Raw genomic sequence first — 13,060 nt, 5'->3', positions numbered from 1 at the left:
GTATGTTGGTTAGTAAAAAGTTCAAAAATCGACAGAAAATATATCAATGGCGGAGAGAATTAAACTGAACACTACCTACTCACTTATACATTCATTAACAGCCTATATACTTAATCAAACGGAGGGCGTATGGAGCATACTCCACGAGACTGCTCCACTGCGGGTTGATGGAGCTGTTTTACGGTTAATAGCCAGGACCAACGACTTGACGTGCCCTCCGAAGCACGGAATCATCTTACTTTTCCGGACAATCAGGTGATTCGTGTCGGCAATGTCCTTATCAACAAAAGATATCCACAATGTCCCCATCGGGAATCGAACCCGGACATCCAGATCGTGAGCCCAACACTCTAACCACTAAACCACGGAGGCTGTTACTTATACTAAGTATGTTTCTGTACCCTTAGTTTAGCAGATATATTTGTATCCTATCAGACATACACGATCCTATTTCAAAGGCTCATATCCTCGCATTTTTTAATGAAAGGCGTGATAAGTCCAGAATGATAAATGAGACGACAGAATTGATTAATGAACTGAACTAATGAACGCCGAGTATTATCCGGGCAGGGGTTTACGTGCTTTATCTTGAGCTGGTGCAGATTATGATGCAGGGGTCTTGAATAAGGTTATTCCTTTTTTCTATTTAATTTATGATACGGTAAGTAATATGGTTTGGAAGAGGAAAGCCTTTACGTACAGTGATGAGTAATATCATGTACCCACTTTAGAACCCTGTCGCACTGGCATATTTGACATTTAATGAGACTTACGGTTTAATTTGTCAAAATGGTTAATGTGACATCAATCAAAGTGTATGTACATGTTAGTACTCGTGACCGTACATACCGCGTTTCTCTTCTTCTTATCGTGTGGGTTGTGAGGTGAAATACCAACCTGATCAACCCTGATGTCAAGGTTATGATTGAACCGCCAAAAGCCCCTGACATGGCTCATGTAACGATTACTCACTTACATCAGTAAATAGTAACCGGGACCAACGGCTTAACCAGCCTTCTCAAGCACGGATCATCTTACTTTCGGACAATCAGGTGATCAGCCTGTAATGTTCGAACCAAACTAGGGATCACAAAGTCATTTTTGTGATATGTCGAACCCGGGGCCTCCGGATCGTGAGTCCAACGCTTAACCACTGGACCACAGAGGCCGTTGTTGATACAGATACCGCGATCAAAATATCCTGAATGTTTTAATGAAAGGTCAGGTCAAGAGTACTCAAAACCGGCGAGCATGGATGAAGTCTTTGATGAGAGTGGAAGAAGTGAAGGTGGTGTGTCAGGATCGCAGTAAGAGGAATTCCGCGGGCTCTGCCTACCCCAACGGGAAATAGGCGTGAGCTTTCTTTTATGTACTTATGTTTATGTATTTGCTGTGGGGTCAAGCCGCTGATGTAGAAATTATTTTCATCTATCAAAAAAGAGCAGTTCGCGCTATTTATAATCTGCTTCGTCGGTACTCTTTAAGGGAGCTGTTTAAAGAAATAAATATACTGACGGTCGCAAGTCAATATATTTATGAAAACATTATGTATATGCGTAAAAATGTATCTCTCCTTCCGAGAAACTGTGAAAGGCATACTTACAGTACAAGAAATAAAAATAAAATTGCTATTCAAAATTCTAGATTAAGTAAATTAAGTTTATATTTTTTGGGGTTATGTATACGTTTTTACAATAAAATGCCAGATATTATTTTAAATTTGTCAGAAATTAAATTTAAAGCTCACGTGAAGCTTACTTTATGTAAAAAAGCTTATGATAAGATTAATGACTACCTAAATGATAAAAATGTCTTGTATTGAATTTGTTCCTCTAGTTATTAAATAACTTGTAATGTATACCCTCATTGATTTGAAAGATGTGTTGCTGTTGCAGTTTCTTGTCATTTCTTCTCCTCAGCCATAACACCTTGCGAAATGACGTAAATTCAAAATGTTACATTGACCTTCAACAAGTTTGTCCATGATAATAACGTTGAATAAATGATTCTGATTCTGATTCACAGCTCCATTATCCCGGTCCACTAACCCCCAACCCAATAGCCCAGTTCCCTTTGTTCCCATAATCTGCAATAGTCCTATACGAACCGGAGATTGTCTTTGGGTGCACTCCCATAGTGCATACGAGGATAATCGCCGGTTGGTGTCACATCACCTTAAGATTAAAATGTTGTAAGGGGCCTCTACGTGTTGGTTTCGACTTCACGCGCGCCTTCTAAAGGCCTCTTTGAAGTTATCATCAAAATATATTATTTTAAGTATACAGTACCATACTTCCATTGCATTTCGTGATATTGTATGAATAAGCGCCAGAATATTTGATCTCTGGTCATAATAAACCACTCAGCATGTCCTTCTTGAAATCCAGCCAGCTTTAAACTGGCGAGTCCAAATTCAACTAAAGTCGGAATTCTCTTCATTTTTCACTGGATGCGATCTGGGTTTGACAGCGGCGGATTTATAGCATTGTCTCGGCCAACTTACTGTAGGAGGTACAATTGTATTGTATTGTATTGTTCCGCCAACTAAGTGGGATGAAACGGTTTCAAGCCACAAAGGTTTGGCGTCTTGCGGTAGAGATTAGAGTTTATTTATTTATTTATTTAAAGGGATAGTAACAGCTTATCAATATAAGAATTACAAATGGTAAAAAACATGTTGCAAGCCAATTACAACTATCCACGGTTTACATTTTGTATGATTGAAGCAATGTAGGTACGCATACATAGGTACATAACACGTTTAACGCCAGACTAAAATTCATATTATGGTAGCCGAGTTACGGGACAGATGTCAAATGGTAGACACTGGTGTTTGACATCTGGGAAAATAATGAGTAAAACGCGTTTTCCTTAAGCGGCCTATTATTTTTTAGTTATTTCCAAACAATATTCTCATAAAAGTCTACAATTTTTGGTTAATTTTCTCATTTTTGGCGTGGCCCCGGGGGTAAGTCCGTCGCCGGACATATGGTGTCCGTCATGGCGTTCAACGTGTTAAAGAGGAATTACATCCTAAAAACTACAACAAAGTAACTAATAGGAGCTAGATATAATAAATTATTACGAGAACAAAAGAGGAGGAGAGAAAACAAAAACCAAATATAAACTTAACTAAAAGTACCGATACCAAAATAAACACATTATCAAAATATTAGCAAGAGAAGTGTGTCAGGATCGAAGCAAATGGAATTCTATAGTCTCTGCTTACCCCGGTGGGAAATAGGCGTGAGTTTATGTATGTGTATGCATGTATCAAAATATTAATATAAAAAATATTAGATAACAAATCAAAAATTAAATAACTCCACAGAGGTTGAGAAGTTGTTTGAGACTGAGGTTGGTACTCCACCTCACAACCCACACGATAGAAGAGAAATAAATAATGTTAGATTACTACTTACCCATTGGAAATTATTTTGTTGGAGTATAGCCCTCTATGGATGTGAAACTTGGACACTGATACAAAAAGACTGTCTACTACGGAGACACGTAGTAGAAGCCGATGTGAAAACAGTTGTCAATTCATACAATCAATCAACAATAGTTCATTCGCTCAATCATTCAATCATTCCCTCAACCCTCTGACCCAATTACCACAGATACCCACATGATTGATGCGTGATGCTCAACAAGTAATTACAATCTGATCCGTGTAGGGTGACCACGGACGTATCATAGTTACGGACAAATTGCTCGTAAACTGACCAATTTGTACATAGGTACTAATTGGGCATAATAATGGGACGGTATAATTATAATGAATGAAAGTAGACTTACGAAAAAGATTTATGGCGCAGATGTAAGTGTGTCTAAGTCTTTGATCAGAGTGGAAGAAGAGGTGTGTCAGGATCGTAAGAAGTGGTTTTTTTTTTTAAATTAGATTAAGTAGCATTATCGGCGCTGCAGTAGTTCCGGCGTGGTTGTATTGTTTGTTTTGCTTGATGGTGGATGGAATTACTTCAATAAAAGCTCCGTTTACAATACAATACAATACAATACAAATACACTTTATTGCACCAAAATAAAAAGAAATAATTACAAAAAGACTCTTAACTAAGTAAAGTCAAAGTAAGTAAAGTTCGTTTCTTGAGGGGGATTGTTTATTGACTAATTACTTGTACATTTTCGTGCGCGTACGCGATCGTTGGTCGTGAGCGGAGATAGGTAAAAAAAAGGTAGATAGAGACCACAGATAATATAGACCGGGACCGGAAGAACGTCATCGGGGTCGCCATTGGTGAATATTATTATCGGTGCGTTCACGTTGGCGTGAACAAGCATTTACTCGTATACGTCCCACTGCTAGACACAGGCCTCCCCTCAATCAGCTGGAGGGAGTATGGAGCATATTCTACCATGTTGTTCCACTGCGGGTTGGTGGAGGCGTCCGACCTAGTAGCCTGGGACTAAAGGCTTAACGTTCCTTCCGAAGCACGGAATCATCTCAATTGTTGGAACACTCAGGTGATTCAGTCTGCAATTATGAATGAAATAAGAGACAGTTTCACAAAGCTATTTTTGACAGTGTCCTCATCGGAAATCGAACCCGGACCTCCAGATCGTGAGCCCCTTATAACACTCTTGTCTGTGTTTTTCACATGTGTTATTTTTCCAACAAACTTAAAACATGTTCAAGACGGTAAATAATATACTTTATGAGGTATAAATTATTTTAAGTTGCATAATAGCAACTTTAACTCTGGAACAGTGGAAAAGTTTGCTTCATATCTTAACTAACCCTCTTGTAAAACTTGAGCCAAAACTAAGTCGTGTAAGCTTGCAAACTTTGAACTATGTGAACTAGCAGTAAGGGGGTGCGCAGACGACCGACAATGTTGGACCGGACACTTTGTCCGTGACTAAATAATGAGGGAAAACTTATGTAACGCAACATAAGACTATACCTTAATATAATAGTCATAGGTGGCCACTAAGAATCCACACCTCACCGAACGTTCTGTTAGACCAACGTGATAGATGGTGAGCCATTTTGCAGTCTATAATATTTGGGTCAACTGTGTTAGTGAAAACACACAAAAAATCCTGCCCATGAGTATGTTAGTTTTACTTTATTTAGAAAGAAAGAAACTTTTATTATAAAGGGACACCACTGTAACAAATATAAAACAAATTATAACATAAATATACAATAAAACACATAATAAAAACGAACATAACACACACACACAACTTACACGAGAAATAGAAATAATTAAGTGTATGAACTGGTCAACGATGGTGGTGGTGTCCTTTATAAAAGGGCTTATTTAATGTATTAGCTATTTAGACATTGGTGCTAATTCCTGCAGACGCTATCAAATTTTATTTTAAGTTATATCTGTAATTTTCTAATCCGTTGAAAACGAAAGGGACGGGTAATCGACAGGCATAAAATTTATGGAATACACGTCAGTTTTAAGCAGAAATGTAAAACAACCGTCTTTAAAAATTTTACATCGGCCAGAGTTAAGTAGACAGCACGTCAAACGGATTACAAACCGGCGAGATGTCTATTTTATTCACCCGGGTTATTCATTCGTTTTAAAATTAACTTGTTGACAATCATTCGTCGCTTTCCTTTTCGGCGGATAAGAAAATTACGGATATAATTTAAAATAAAATTAGGAGGTGTCTGCAGTAATCGGGGCCATTGTAAGTATAAATTATCTGGAAAAGACGTATTATGTCTATAATGATGATTTTAATGGATATTTTTTTTATTATTTATTTGTGATAGATGATAGACTGTCCGGTCCGCCGCTGTCCGCCGTCTGCGCTGCACCTAAGGGTAACTTACATCATGTTTGTCGTGCTTCTTCATGGACCCCCCGTGGCCCCCGCCTGTGCTCTGTACGGTGTTCATCTTGTTTCTTCACTAGTGTTTCTTCACAACTATTTCTTCTCCGCTATACGAATAGCTATTACACACAATTTTCACTTTTTTACGATTTTATTGACATTGTTTTGTTATTATAATTATCAAGGTTTTAGCAATTATCGAATTGAATTTAAAGAATATAGTTTTTTTTAATTCGTTTATACATAATATATATTAGAACACTGTTTTTTCACACGCTATTGTTATATAGTTATTATTTATGTTTATGTCGTTAATATTTAGTTGAATTAATTTATTATGAATGTCAAATCAATAATCTATTTTGTTAAAATAAAGTGTTGATGCGAAATAAAAAAAGTTAACTTTTCACTAATATTTCTTCACACACGCAAGTTCTTCACCACTGCTTCTTCATTAATATTTTAATCATTCACTAAGTCTAAACCCAACTACTTTTAAATGGACTTTTCTCACTATTTTAGGCACTGTATTATAAGTCGATTTTACTTCACAGCACTTAATTACTTTCTTTCTTTACGACAAATTATAATTAATTTAAATTCAAACAATTGACCCTGGGTATTAATGAACTAGAATCAAAAGTATTCCTTTTGAAAATATTTTATTTTAAGTAATATTTTTTATTAATAAATAGGAATAAAACCGACAGAGACCGCGCATTATTAAGTTAATTATTAAATGCTTATTGTTTGTTCCAGATTCAAAAAATATAGTTTAGTTTTTTAATAATTATAAATAAAATAAGTATTTATTTTTAATGTACTTTGTATGTGTTAAGCTTAAAGGAGCACTCAGCTATAGAATAGACAGATCTTTAATTTAATAAAAAAATATCTCTATAATTTCTACTCAATTTATTTTTTAAGACTAGACCAAATAAATTTCGACTAAATTAACTGGCGGATAGTGACGCCGAAAAATAGTTTTATATTATCGATACTATCGAAATCTGACAATAATATCCACAGAGTGCAATAGTATCCAATCTCACAGAAACTAAGTATAAAAACTATCGATATTTTTACCGGCCATCTATCGACAGTTGATAGGACCACCACTAATGGCGACATCAGAACCACATTACCTGTAACATCGACCAGTCAAACGCCGTAATATATTCATCACAGCTATACCGACCTTAATGGACGCGAGAGCTCCTGATTTACATACATACATAAGTTCACGACTGTATTCCAATGGGGTAGCCAGAGGTACATCGCAAGATGAACTAAGTACCCACGCCTCACCGAGCTTTCTGTTATACCAACGTGATAGATGCTGAGCCGTATCGCCGTCTATAACGGTTGAGCCAACTGTGTCAGTGACCCGATTTACATAGATAGATAAGATCACGCCCATTTCCCAATGGGGTTGGATGAGACTTAGGAATTTCTCGAACGTTCGCTTCTTCCGCGCTCTTTAAAATATTAATTACGCTCGCCGCGTCAATTAAGATTATTACACCATGGCCTTACTAAAGACCACGTAAGCGCATTTTTGAAAAATCACGTTAACTGATAATTGTTATTACATTGGCTAAGTTTTTGTTAATATTATAACACTAGCGTTCATCCGCGTTTTAGTCTGCGAAATATAATGATTCGAACTTTAAAAATCAGAAACTTTTAGTCCCTTTTGTAACCCCTTGGTGGTTGAACAAAATTCTGTCTTCACGGCTTAAAAGGAATCCTCATGTAAAATTTGAGTCTCTTCTTTACCATTTATAGGTACTGAGATATCGTGATGAATGAGTCAGTTCTTTCGCTTGTATATTTAAAGATTTATTCACCATTTATGCACGATTAAGATAACACAATTTTGAATTGAATATCTTACCGAGGAACCCTGTTAGTGCTATCCTTTAACCAGTAACAGGAAAAGATGTCCAGACATCTACAGGACAAAACCAACTGCAAGTTGATACGTGCAGTTCACAAGAAGAAGAGAAAAGAAAGAGAGAAAAGAGTAGAACGAGAAGGAGAAGAGAGAGAGAAGAGTATCAACTCTTCGGACCTTGTGAATCTGTTCGTCCAATAGAGATTCAGATGAAACTATGTACAAATATGAATGTAACACGTAAAACTATCCGCTCCTAATTACTGCAATCGTTGTGTGGCTTTTGGCTGACCGGCGTATCGTGGCGTAACGTGGCGTAACGTGGCGTAACGCGGCGTAACACGGCGTAAAGTGACGTCACACGCCGCGCCGCTACGCCGCAAATGGATCTGTCAGTCTGTCCGACGCAGATCGGGTGCAACGATACCGCCGAATTAATGCATAGATCTTGTACAATTATTATCGCTATCCATTAATATTTAGTCGTTTTGGTAGGTTTTACTACCAGGGACTGAAAGCTCGATATTATATACACACATAAATTATATAGGCTGTTCTAAATGTATATCTTGTCTCTATAATTCGTTTAGTTTTTGGGCTATTAAGTATATTTGTATTGATATAAGCGTATAATAATTATTCCATCACCACAACTGATGCAGTTTTATAAGTTTGAATTCATGTTTGGATAATAGATGATTGATATCATCAAGTGGTTTCCAGGATTTGTGCCCGGTTAATGGCAGTAGGCTCGCCTCCTGTTATATGGGATACTATACACCTCTGCCTATTCCTTCAGGGAGACAGGCGTGATGTTACCTGCCACTATCAATGACGACTAAAACAAAAAAAAACTAAAATCCGACCAAACCAAACCGAACTCTATTTACAAATGAAACGAATGTATCTTTGAATTAGCATAAACCAATTTGTATCTGGTCACGCAACTTGGGGGAGGTGAGAATAGAGGGGAAGTATCATGGGGAAACAGACGTGCTAAAACATGTCGCAAAGAGGCGATAATGCCTTGTCATAGAGCACGGAACCAATGAACGCTCGGTCATAAATAGAAGCGACTTTCTAAGTATATAATACGGTGGGTGGACACAACCACAAGAGATCAAAAGACAACTTGTAATTACTTTTGAAGAGCCATGTCAGGGGTCTTTGGCGGCTCAATAATATCCCTGGCACCAGGGTTGATGAGGTTGGTCATTGATGTCACAACCCAGACCTGAGAAGAAGAGATTATATAACTGTGATATATTTTTCTTCTCTCGTGGCCAGATAATAGAATTGATCATTTCATGATGTGTTCGACCATTTCATGAAATAGCCAACTTAAGTTGACCGTATCGTTGAATCGTCAACGTTTGATGATACTTCAATCAACGATTGGCCATATGGTTAATGTAGGCGGTGTCCATGTTATGTGGTGTAATAAAAATGCGAATAGTCGATTAATTTCTTAGGTTCAAAATTATTTACCTATTCGATATGAAAAATTGTACAATTACATCGATTGATCGATTATAATATCAATCAATTTTTAAATATAATCGACACCATCGCCACTACCGGTGGACAATGTTACTAATTTTATGATATGATTGCCAACGTTTGGCCATATCATGAAGTAATCATGCATTTAGTTGCTCATATCGTTAAAAGTTTTGTGTTCATTGATTTGGCTAAACTACATCATGATGTGGCCAACGTGTGATATACTATTTCATGAAATGATCGAGCACATCATTAAATGAACATTCTAAGATCTGGCCACGACAAGTACACTACTTTAGCCGGCACGATTATTATCACGATGTTCACCTCTGGTTACTAAATGTGTGTTCTGTGCCGTGGCCTGTGGGCTGGGCCTTGACCACATGGCCAATCTCTAGTTTTGCATAAGTTGGGTGAAGGCTGGCTGAAATACAGTAGCACGCGAACTGACAGGCGTCGTTGGTTTGTTTTTAAACGGTTTGTGTTAGAGTGTGTGTGTGTGTGTGTGTGTGTGTTAAGGTATATACAGGGTGTTAGTGACATCGTAACAGAAACTTTGAAGATAATTCAGACCATGATTCTGAGTTGATATCAAGTGGAATTTCGTAAAAGAATGTAACGGAAAATAATTAAAAAAACACCAAAATTTTCATTAATTTTCCGACAGGAAATTTCACTTGATATCAACTCAGAATCATGGTCTGAATCATCCCTCTCAGTATTCGTTACGGTGTCACTAACACCTATACCTACTTGTATGGCTACCGTATGTACTTGTACGGAGTGTAAGTGACATCGTAACGAATACTGAGGGGTATGATTCAACTGATTATCCTGAGTTAATATCAAGTGGAATTTTCCATCGCAAAAGTATAGAATTGAAAATAATTAAAAAAAGAAACTAAAAACATATCACGAACTTTGCGACGGATAATTTCACTGGATATTAACTCAGAATCATGGTCTGAATCGTCCCCCTGAGTATTCTTTACGATGTCACTAACATCCTGTATGTGTTAGGTTGTGTGTATGTGTATTGTATGTGTGTGTGTGGCTATTTTCGTCACTGTTTATTTATTTCGTTTATATTTCTCCATTTCGTTTCGCCACACAAATCCAGGGGTGTTTGCAAAGCTGCAAACGATTATGACAATTGACCGTGACAGTGATAAAAAATTATAGGATTTACATAAAATGACATGTCGCTGGTATTAATGAAGTAAGTATAATATTGTCGAAGGCCGCAAATCAAATCAAATCAATCAAAGATTCCTCATATTCCGACGATGAACCGAATGGTGACAGGTTACCACCGAAAGAAATAGTACACTATCATTTTGAAAAAAGCGACCTGCGTGGTCTAGTGGTGGTAAACCAGCCCAATACAGGTTAGGTCTAATACCTCATGAAAATACATTTCTCGGGAATGTGGGTTTCCTCGCAATCATTTCCTTTACTGCTGAGCACGTAATAATCATTTATAATCCAAATATGAATTCGAAAACAAATTCGACTATCATTGGTGTTGGCCTGTGCTGGATTCGAACCTGCGACCTCAAAGTGAGAGGCAAGCTTTCTATCAACTAGGCTACCACGGCTCTTGTCTCAAGAGTAAATGTTGGATATAAAAAGCATGCCTAGTACCTACTTACTTTAGGTGCAGAATACACGCGAACATAAAATAAAGCTAGGCTAGGAAAACTATAAATTGCATATTTGCTGAAGGTTTTAAACCCGTTTATAAAACTTATAGCGCTGTAAATTCCTTAGCGTTGATTTATTAACAACATAATACTCTAAGCGTAGTTTTTGGTCGTTTAAGTTTTACAAGGAGCTCGGTGGCGCAGCGGTAAACGCGCTCGGTCTGCGATTGTTGAAGTTAAGCAACTTTCGCAAAGGCCGGTCATAAGATGGGTGACCACAAAAAAAAAAGTTTTCATCTCGAGCTCCTCCGTTAAGGCACTGCCGAGAAGGCACGTTAAGCCGTTGGTCCCGGCTGCATCAGCAGTCGTTAATAACCACCAATCCGCACTGGGCCCGCGTGGTGGTTTAAGGCCCGATCTCCCTATCCATCCATAGGGAAGGCCCGTGCCCCAGCAGTGGGGACGTTAATGGGCTGGTGATGATGATGATGAAGTTTTACAAACTGGGACTTGTTATGAGATAAACGAGACGGATAAAAGAAGAGTACATGTGACAGAGATGCGAATGTTGAGATGGATGTGTGGTGTGACCAGAATGGACAAGATTAGGAAGAATATATAAGAGGAAGTCTGAAAGTAGCGTAGCGCCGGTTAGTGAGAGACAGGAGCAACAGGTTAGCATGGGATAGCTATGTAATGAGGAGGGATGAAAGTCTGTCATAAATAGAGGCCTTCGTGGTCTAGTGGTTAGAGCGTTAGGCTCATGATCTGGAGGTCCGGATTCGATTCCCGATGGGGACATTGTCGAAATCACTTTGTGAGACTGTCCTTTGTTTGGTAAGGACTTTTCAGGCTTGAATCACCTAATTGTCCGAAAAAATTCCGTGCTTCGGAGGGCACGTTAAGCCGATGGTCCCGGCTATTAGCCGTAAAAACACCTCCGCCAACCCGCATTGGAGCAGCGTGGTAGAGTATGCGCCATATCCCCTCCGGTTGATTGAGGGGAGGCCTGTGCCCAGCAGTGGGACGTGTATTGAAACTAGTGTATCTATTGCGAGGTTATCCGAATATGGTTTTTCAAAAGGCGCTTTATCAGTTTTACTCTAGGTAAGGCAATGTTATAGTCTATTTAGATTCCAGGAGACAGTCTCACATAGTGATTTCGACAATGTCCCCATCGGGAATCGAACCTGGACCACCAGATCGTGAGCCTAACGCTCTAACCACGGAGGCTGTCAAGCAAGCTGAGTTTATGTAGTTTCACTGTAAATCAGTTAATTATATTTATAGTTCAGCCGACAAGCGCGAGAGGCGACACAGAAATGAGGGGGCCGATTTACCACCAGTGCCATCTAATAACCCTCAACTACAATGCCAATCGTGCGGCCGCTACTGTCGCTCTCGCATCGGACTTTACAGCCATTTTAAAAGCTGCCACAGAAACGCTGTTTGAATCATCTGATAAAGATGTAAAGGCCAATAATGATATTTATAGTTCCGTGTTCGTGACACGTGTGCAAGCACATGGGCAGTGTATACTGTATCGCATACTCCATCAGAGTCGTTAATCACCACACTAGCACGACACGACGCTCATGCAAGCTTCATGGCTACAAGCATTATGCGAAAAATATGCACTGTTCATTGTTCCATACATAGGTAAATATCATAATATAAGCTAGCGTCATGCCTATATCCCCGAAAGGGTAGGCAGAGTTGCTAACTCTCTTCAGAGCCAGATAATATTTTGAATTTGTCAGAAAATAAATTTAAAGTTTCATGTGAAGCTTACTTTATGTAAAAAAGCTTATTCAAAAATTAATGATTACCGAAATGTTAATAAATCCTGGTACTATATGTAATCCTCTAGTTAATAAATATATCTTCAATCAGGTGGTATAAGCCTGCAATGGCCTTACCAAACAAAGGACGGTCTCACAGAGTGATTTCGACAATGCTAGCATCGGGAATCGAACTAGAACCTCTAGGTCGTGAGCCAAACGCTCTTGGCACTAGACGACGGAGGCTATTGAGTTGTAAAGAGCCATCTAATATAAATCCCTTGACCAATACCAACACCGTCGCACAATACATGTATCATAAAGCAATTCATCTTATTACACCGACGCTGCGCTATCAAATCTTCACTGAACATTGTCGGTTTACTGGTGACATTCCTTTATTGTTGCGGTGGTGT

This window comes from Pectinophora gossypiella, chromosome 21 (genome assembly GCF_024362695.1).
Source record: "Pectinophora gossypiella chromosome 21, ilPecGoss1.1, whole genome shotgun sequence".
In the NCBI taxonomy this organism is placed as follows: domain Eukaryota; kingdom Metazoa; phylum Arthropoda; class Insecta; order Lepidoptera; family Gelechiidae; genus Pectinophora; species Pectinophora gossypiella.
This window is presented reverse-complemented; position numbering follows the sequence as displayed.